Source organism: Haliotis rubra, unplaced genomic scaffold (assembly GCF_003918875.1).
Source record: "Haliotis rubra isolate DU_JTF1 unplaced genomic scaffold, ASM391887v1 Scf111, whole genome shotgun sequence".
Taxonomy (NCBI): Eukaryota; Metazoa; Mollusca; class Gastropoda; order Lepetellida; family Haliotidae; genus Haliotis; species Haliotis rubra.
The window spans coordinates 515,680-524,901 of NW_025765015.1; positions in this window are offsets into that span (position 1 = coordinate 515,680).

The following is a 9,222-nucleotide window of genomic DNA, read 5'->3' on the forward strand; positions in this document are numbered from 1 at the left end:
GACCCACTGGTTGCACCCTTCACAAACACCTGACCCACTGGTTGCACCCTTCACAAACACCTGACCCACTGGTTGCACCCTTCACAAACATCTGATCCACTGGTTGCACCCTTCACAAACATCTGACCCACTGGTTGCACCCTTCACAAACACCTGACCCACTGGTTGCACCCTTCACAAACATCTGACCCACTGGTTGCACCCTTCACAAACATCTGACCCACTGGTTGCACCCTTCACAAACACCTGACCCACTGGTTGCACCCTTTACAAACATCTGACCCACTGGTTGCACCCTTCACAAACATCTGACCCACTTGTTGCACCCTTCACAAACATCTGACCCACTGGTTGCACCCTTCACAAACATCTGACCCACTGGTTGCACCCCTTCACAAACATCTGACCCACTGGTTGCACCCTTCACAAACATCTGACCCACTGGTTGCACCCTTCACAAACATCTGACCCACTGGTTGCACCCTTCACAAACATCTGACCCACTGGTTGCACCCTTCACAAACACCTGACCCACTGGTTGCACCCTTCACAAACACCTGACCCACTGGTTGCACCCTTCACAAACATCTGACCCACTGGTTGCACCCTTCACAAACATCTGACCCACTGGTTGCACCCTTCACAAACACCTGACCCACTGGTTGCACCCTTCACAAACACCTGACCCACTGGTTGCACCCTTCACAAACACCTGACCCACTGGTTGCACCCTTCACAAACACCTGACCCACTGGTTGCACCCTTCACAAACACCTGACCCACTGGTTGCGCCCTTCACAAACATCTGACCCACTGGTTGCGCCCTTCACAAACACCTGACCCACTGGTTGCACCCTTCACAAACACCTGACCCACTGGTTGCACCCTTCACAAACACCTGACCCACTGGTTGCACCCTTCACAAACATCTGACCCACTGGTTGCACCCTTCACAAACATCTGACCCACTGGTTGCACCCTTCACAAACACCTGACCCACTGGTTGCACCCTTCACAAACACCTGACCCACTGGTTGCGTCCTTCACAAACACCTGACCCACTGGTTGCGCCCTTCACAAACACATGCAAAGGCTTGTCAATTTTGTCACATAAAAAAGCACGGGAACATGTGGTAATAGTGAAAAATTGTAATTGCATCAGTCTATCGCAAAAAAGCAAGCTTTAGCAAGGCCTTCAATATTCTGGCATTAGCAAGATGTTATTATCCATTAAGTTGCATGCTTAGTCAATGTCTTACCAGCATCAAATAATTGGCCTGTATGTTATTGCATCGGTTGTCACTTACAATTCTGTCAGAACTATTTTCCATATGCCCAGCTAAATGGTATTCCTGATTTGCAAACACTAAAATGTCCTTCATCATTAACAAAAATATTTTACTTACTAAGTTCTTCTCTATTACTATTAAATTGAGACACAAAAGGTGCCCCCCAAACATGCTGTTTATGCAACTTTTATCCCTGTATATAAATTAAATGGATCGGGCAGGCTAACAACATCTATTGATGTGATATATACTTTGCTCTTGTACCACTGTGAATGTGTTCCAAAATCCCTGTACTTAGTTAAAACAACAAAGGGAATTTACCTTGCGCAATACTAGACCCGACCACTTTAGGTTACAACGACTTAACCCACGAGAGAGGGGATAAGCTCAGGTCAACACTCGTATTATCGGTTTGATGTGATCAGAGTTATTAGTGCTGAATGTATGGCTCACCGAGCACACACACAGCATATATATTACTAACGTATCTCTGACTCGCCTCACAGATACGGTATTAGTTACACCTATAATCACTTAAAATGGTTTCACCTGTAATTGCAATATGATTGCATAATCAATCAAAACATCACAAGCAATTGCCCTTAATTACTTCCCACGCGTTTCTAAGCAAGTATTTCTAATTGCCGACAATCTCTCCGTTAGCTAGCAATGTGATCCGCGGAAATAACATGTTTTCAATTTTTTGAAACATATGCGTCCTGAAATACTTTGGAAATAAGTTCTGGCTATAACAATGCCATGCTGTATAACACATGAGGTTAAAGTGCTGTATGGATGTTAGAATATTGAGACAGGTCAGCTCTGCATGAAAGTTTATATTTCCATACTTCTTCCTCGTGGGTACTTATTTCATTTACTACAATCTTTCTCCACTAATGTTTCGCCGGGTATTCTCCTGTGCAGATACATGTAGTGAAATACATGAATTAGGTTGTATTAGCTGTGTGATAGCAGCACTCAACATTAACGTTATTGTGGCGTGACCACATCAAGGGTATCATGAGACACTGTCTTGTGTAGAGTTAATGTGGCACAGATACACCCGAGCAGTGAACTCTGTTGTTATGATCTGTTTATCGCATAATCGCTGTACGTGATAGGATGGGTGTTGGCCGAGAGAAACAACACTAGAAAACACGTTAGGATATATATCTGTGAGTCAACAGTCTCATGGTTAGTTTACTAGTAAATATATTTTGTTTTAGAATCAATGCATTTGCAAATCAGCTATGATATTTCGCTTTCAAGCAGTTTGATTTGAATAAGACTGGCGATTTAATAAGAACATATACAAGTTATGGCTGACAGCTTCTATAGTTTAGTCATTGCGTTAGCAAGTCTCCGATGTGCTGTTGTCAGTGTGGAGAGACTCTAACCAGTACACGACTGGTATATGATATGTCGTTATAAGCAGCACATTAACAATTACAAGAGGTGATGGATAACACGGAGCGCACGGATAATTGGACGAAGCCATGTGCACAGTGAGAATAACAAATAGCACACGAGCAGGTAATGAAGCTAAATTAAAAATTTGACCAAACTGACTGGCTACTGATTAAACCGTTGAACAAGCTAATAGGATCCAGATAAAAACTGTCTATAGCTTGATTAGAAGGGGCGTAATACCTTTGATCTCTGTTGATCAAATGTTTGACAGTGGTTTTCATTTGCTTTCAAGAGCAGTCTTTTAGTGAAGTTATGGTGTTTGGAAAAGAGGATTTAGACTTTGTCAAACTGATTTAGCATCCTGAGGAACTTTGCTGGTGGTCTGAGAGGCCTGACTTGGCTGCTGAAGGCTGCTGAGGTATAACGTTCTTTGAGGCGGGAATATGCTGGGCGGAATTATTCACCAGTGTACGAGTGACCAAAACGAAGTATTGCCTCTTATAGATCACTCCTTTTAGGGTCGGTTGCTTAAGGGAGGGGCTATTGGCTTGCAGGATTTTCCAGAGTGAGTGAATGTTAGTTTTACGCCGCCTTTAGCAATATTACACAATATCACTGCGAGGGACACCAGAAATGGGCTTCCCACATTGTACCCATGTGGGGAATCGAACCCGGGTATTCGGCGTGACGAGCGAACGCTTTAACCACTGGGCTACCCCACCAAATCTATACATTGTGTATAGTCCTTGTCTCATAAAATCACTACTGGAAATCAATTTGCCGGAATCAAGAATTTCTCAAAATTATATCATGATCAATTTAGTGTATACGTTTTAATGTATACGAGTCTCTGGTAGAGGTTAACAATCAAACCTCAGAAGTATTGCACGTCATGGGATAGTAGTTCTTTTTCCCACGGATATAAATTTCAGTTATTGATATAATAATTCTCATGAACAGTATATCTTCTGACATAATTGTTTATTGTGCTCGCATTTGTTTAAATGTAATCATTACCCATTAACGGAGTTTACGAAGCCGTAAATAATGTGACCACAAATATCTCGGTCATGTGGTATGTAAATACCTACAAATCCCAGTCGCTAATCGTATGCTCCCATTGTGTAAGCAGGATCTAGAGGCACGTGGCGTGTGTGTGGGCGTAAGTGTGTATCCGCTTACGTTGTGAGTCAGTGTAAAGGCTGGAATCATCGCCAGTGGCTGGTTCAGGCTTACAGATGGGTGGATGCACCAACTCCGGATTCACCAGGGAGCCGTGAGCTAGGTGTATTTATGTCCCAGTGTAAATATCTAGGTGAAATTGACTGTCTGAGCAAGCTTTTACGAAGGATTTAGCAATATTCCAGCAATAGCGCGGCGGGGAAAACAATATTCCACACATTGTACCCATGTGGGGAATCGAACCCGAGCTCTCGGTTTGACGAGCGAGCACTTTAACCACTAAGCTACCCTGCCGCCCCACTCGGTTCGAGAGTTCAGCCGGGTTGTGGTCACATGTTCAGTTTCTGCTGGATGTAGGTTTTAAACAATTGTCTTGACTTAAACCAAAATGTTATCGACCTGTCCCCCCCCCCCCCATATCACTGCCTAAACCTCCAATGATATGTATAAAACATCTTTCTTCAATCCTGTTAGCCATTATATACCTGTATCATAAAATGTGACACTCATGTCCTTTTGTGATTTGTTTTTACTACTCATGTATATTTCATCAAATGTAAACTTCCGTATCAAGTTGCCCGTTTTACTCATTCCAAAAATAACTGAATCGAGGTCAGACGTAAATTAAATGTCTGTCTACATGGGCGTCAAACATTCATAATCCCTTTATCCCTTTTATAAACACTAGTGGGAAAAAAGGAAAACAAAGAAAACCACCCTGCAAAGAAAGGTGATGCTGGCACGTGTCAGGCTGGTAAGGTTCATCATCAGCTCATGGCCCTTGCCCCCTCTACACGCAGCCCAGACAGCGAATGGGACTTCTCCCAGAAAACGCTGCCTGGACTTCTCCCAGGAATCCAAGAGCTTTCCGGAGAATATGTAGACTCCCCAACACTGCTCCCGGTGGAGAACCCGGGCACTCTTCTGATCTGCGCGAAGAGATCAGGAGGTACCAAACCAAGGGCACCGGGAACAATGGGGTGTCTGACGACAGTGTACTTGGGATGCAAGCGAGACATTTCAAAGGCGAGGTCCGCATAATTAGCATGCTTTTCCTGAATCTTGCCAATCACGTTGCTGTCAAAAGGGAGAGATAATTCAATAATATAAATAAAGTCATTTTCTTTATCGAAAAGGACAAGATGAGGTTTGTTGGCTGTATATGGGCCTATTCCAAAGAAGTTTAAAAACATGATTTTCCATGACGCCCTGGACATGTTCAGGGTCGTACCATAGATGGACCTCGGAGTCAAAGCCACAGGCAAGGTGAAGACGATAGTAGAAACAACGAGCCATTCCATCATGTCATCATGTCGTTTTAAGATATGCTGTTTGTGCCAAGGAAGGGCATCCATGCACTTACAGGGTGTTGGACAGTCTCTGTAAATGCATTGCACAATCGACATTTCATGTTAATATTTTCTTTAAGAATCACATTTATGCGATTGCGAGTGGGAACTGACTAGTCCTGGGTATAGCAAAAAGGAAGCCCTCTGCTCCACATTTAAGACCAGGCAAAGGAGTCGGTTGGATTGCTATTCTGTTCCACACACTGCCTGTAGACACGATACAGTGGTGTCTCAGACAAGCTTCTCCACAAAAGACCGACTTTGGGGAGACTTGGTGAAGGCCTTAACCTGGTTTAGTCCCATCGTTGTTCCGTCCAGCAGTTATTATTATGTTTTACAGATTAAGATGAAAATGCAGCAGAGAGGGTTCTGATTATCCTAGCACAGTCAGGCTGGTAAGGCACATCATCATCTCAGGGCCCTTGCCCCATCTACACGCAGCAATTCACACGCACTTCAATCACGTCTTTGTTTACCGACGTACTTACAGCAAACACTCTATGTCAAATGTCTCCAATTTCTGAATGACAAACTACTGCCGATAATACGCTTAGCTGTCGAGTCGGGTTGTCTTACAAAACTTATTCAACCGAAAACTTCTACACCTACGCCAAGAGAATGGCGTTTTGTAACACGGACCTTCTGAAGAAGACTGCGTTGTTGTAGGAGTAACTATTATAGGTGCTTCCAACTATTGTAATAGATCGGTTAGAATCGAAATCTGAGGAATACAGATGAGTTGTTGTCGTAGCCTACGGTGTAGGTGAATAAATCTCCCATGGCCGTCTGAAGTCAGAGATGATCGCCGACACGTGGACAATGGGCGGGGTATAATACCTCAGTTTACCTGAACTCCCGACCCCATCCGACCCACACCTACACTGTCCATCTGACAAGGCCAAGTAGTTTCTGCACTGTGTTCACTGGTTGTGTTTAACCCGGGTGTTCGGTAGTGCTATAGTAAATACACTGCCCTTTTGACATGGTCCGTGATTTCTACACGACGGGTAGATTTAATCGTGATGTCTTCTGTCGATTATTGCCTCTACATAAATTACACACAAAAATAGTTCACGACAACATTAGAGGTCGGGCATTATGCATTGACAATGTGCGCCACTCAAAATGCAGGGCTGGAACATAAAGTTTGTTTGTTTTGTTTGTTGTTTAACACCATATTCAGCAATATTCCTGTTATATGGAGGCGGTCTGTAAATAATCGAGTCTGGGCCAGACGATCTAGTGATCTACAGCATGAGCAACAACATTATCATCAATATACGCATTTGGGATATACGATGACATGCGTCAAAAAGTCAGCGAGCCTGACCACCCGATCCCGTTAATCGCCACTTACGACAAGCATGGGGTGCTAAAGGCCAATTCTATCCCATCGCTGGGAGGTAGCTAATATAATAGCTTATAATACTGTTTTGCCGGGTAAAATAATTGAAAACCAGATCTAAATAAGTACCAAATGACAAATGATCATCATTGACGCCGGAGCACGTGAAGTGACGTCACACACACTGATTATTGATGGCGATGTGACTGTCATCACCAGATACCAGCAATACGCCAGGGTCAGTTGACATGGCTGACAGTGTCGTGAATTATTGATTTCCGTGCTCGTCCATTGGTATTGTAAATATATACCACGCACGCGTTGTATTGAGAGGCGACCACCAGGGTGTTGATGCTCGGGAACCTGCGTCACACTGACAAATGAGATGACTACTTACTGAAACCCATGCCAGTAATTGCCAAACCAGAAGTCAAGATTGTCTTCAAACAGCTTTCAGTTATTTCGGCTTTGTAACGTACACAGTCCGACACCTATAATTAATGCTAATCCCGTATGTCAATACATCGTAGGTGTAGGTGATCATGAAATATAAATGTAAATACTTAGTATTAGAACAAAGATACGTCTTGACCACAAATGTCCATTGCAAAAACGTGTATGTCTGTGAAAGTTAGCACCGTAACACGTCTTTAAAGGCAGCACCAAAGTACATAATTTATATAAATATTGTTGAACGTAATGGAACCAAACACTTGCATAGGGTGTGATTCTTTGTTTTGACATGTTCGAGGAAGATCAAATCAAATAGTCGCCATTATTTCCGTCAATCTTGAAGATGTTGGTCCTGATACAGTTGTGACTTACTGGATGGCATTCATAGTTGGTGTATACAACTAGCGATGGTGCGTCTCCCACGTCCAGGGCGTCTACTGGCTGTTGGGCATGCTGGATGCTGGACGAAGTAAGCTTGCAGTGGCCAATACTAGCAGACTATGGAACAGGTACACATACCAGTAGAATAGCTCACAAAACAGGATTTAGTCACCACATTATCTGTAACCTGGTCCACCAAGCACTCTTAGTGTTAAGGTGATGGTAATTCGCTTTCTTTGACAATGGTGTATTTGACCATGAGTCAAGACCCAGTTGAATAACAGTCCCACCAATTTCACAAGTGAATTTCAATGTAATCGGTGTAGGAAATGTCTTGTATTTCAAGCTGTGTCTTCACACAGTGATATGTAAAAAGCAGCCATAGATATTAGTTCTATTCTCTAATTCTATTACAAATTCCCACTGTGGCCGTTAAATTTTCACCAGACAGATCTTTAACTGCCAAACTGCGCATGAGTGCACAATTCCATTTTGAAAGCGGTCAAATGTAACGTGTTATATTTGGTATCATACTTCCTCAGTACTAGAATTTGTACTTCATCGCGTGTTTGCTTAACGCCGCACTCAGCAATATTCCAGCTATATGGCGGCGGTCTGTAAATAATCAAGTCGGGACCAGACAATCCAGTGATCAACATCATGAGCATCGATCTGCGCAGTTGGGATACGATGACATGTGTCAACCAAGTCAGCGAGGCTGACCACCCGATCCCGTCAGTCGCCCCTTACGATAAGCATGGGTTGCTGAAGAACAATTCTTCCAAAACGTACAGTGGAAAGTGGGAATGACTACCTCCAGATGTTCCATCCAGCCCTGGTACAATGTACCCACGGAAACTCGTACCCAGACATGTTGGGCGGACTCGTACCCAACTGTTGGACAACTCGTAACTCAAAAATGCGATTGAAAAATCTCCCTTTTGGAAATTGTATGTTTTATATCACTGAGTCACATATGAATATCTGACCATTGACTGCAAAACGAAGGTCACGTTGACAGCTAGGGTGAGGTGTTGTGAGGTGAAATTGGGTTTTACGTCGTACTTGAGAATATTTCGCTCATATGACGACGTGCATGCGTGTGTATGTGTATGTGTATGTGCGGCTGCTTGTACTAGCCCAGAATGAAGCTGGTTTTATAGTGCTAGCCCACTGAGATACCATGCCGCAGTGAAGCATGAATACCCCACTCAGACACATTATACAGACTCCGAGCCGACCAGTCTTTGTTGTACCCATTAATGCCGAGCGCCAGGCAGGGACCAACAAGTACCATATTTTAACGTCTTTTGGTATGACACGGTCGGGGATCGAACCCACGACCTTCCGCTCTCCGGGCGGACGCTCTAACCAGTACACCACGGAGGCGGTCGACAGCTAGGGTGAATGGGAACGTGAAGGTCCAGACTGACAATAACCAGTTTCAGCGAGTTCCACAGTTCATGGTTATCTTTGCTGAGCAATTTTAGATCCGTAATGCAGATATCCGAGGTGTTATGTTTTGGTACGTGGAAAACTGTGGCGCAGAAGCCTTTGGTGGTGTCTGATTTTTACTGAGGAGCGAATAGCTTTTTTTACTAGCATTGCCTGCGTATATTCACTTGGTTCCTTCTATGTGAAATCGGCTTGGATTTTTGCGCTGGGCACATTGGAAATTTAGCTTATAGACCTTTTCATGACATCAAATATGACTTGGCCTTCTAGATCTAGAAATGTGCTTACTTTATCCTTTACAATTCTGTGGAAAAGTAAGCTCATTTAAATGGTTGTTTATGTTTGGTTATATCATTGT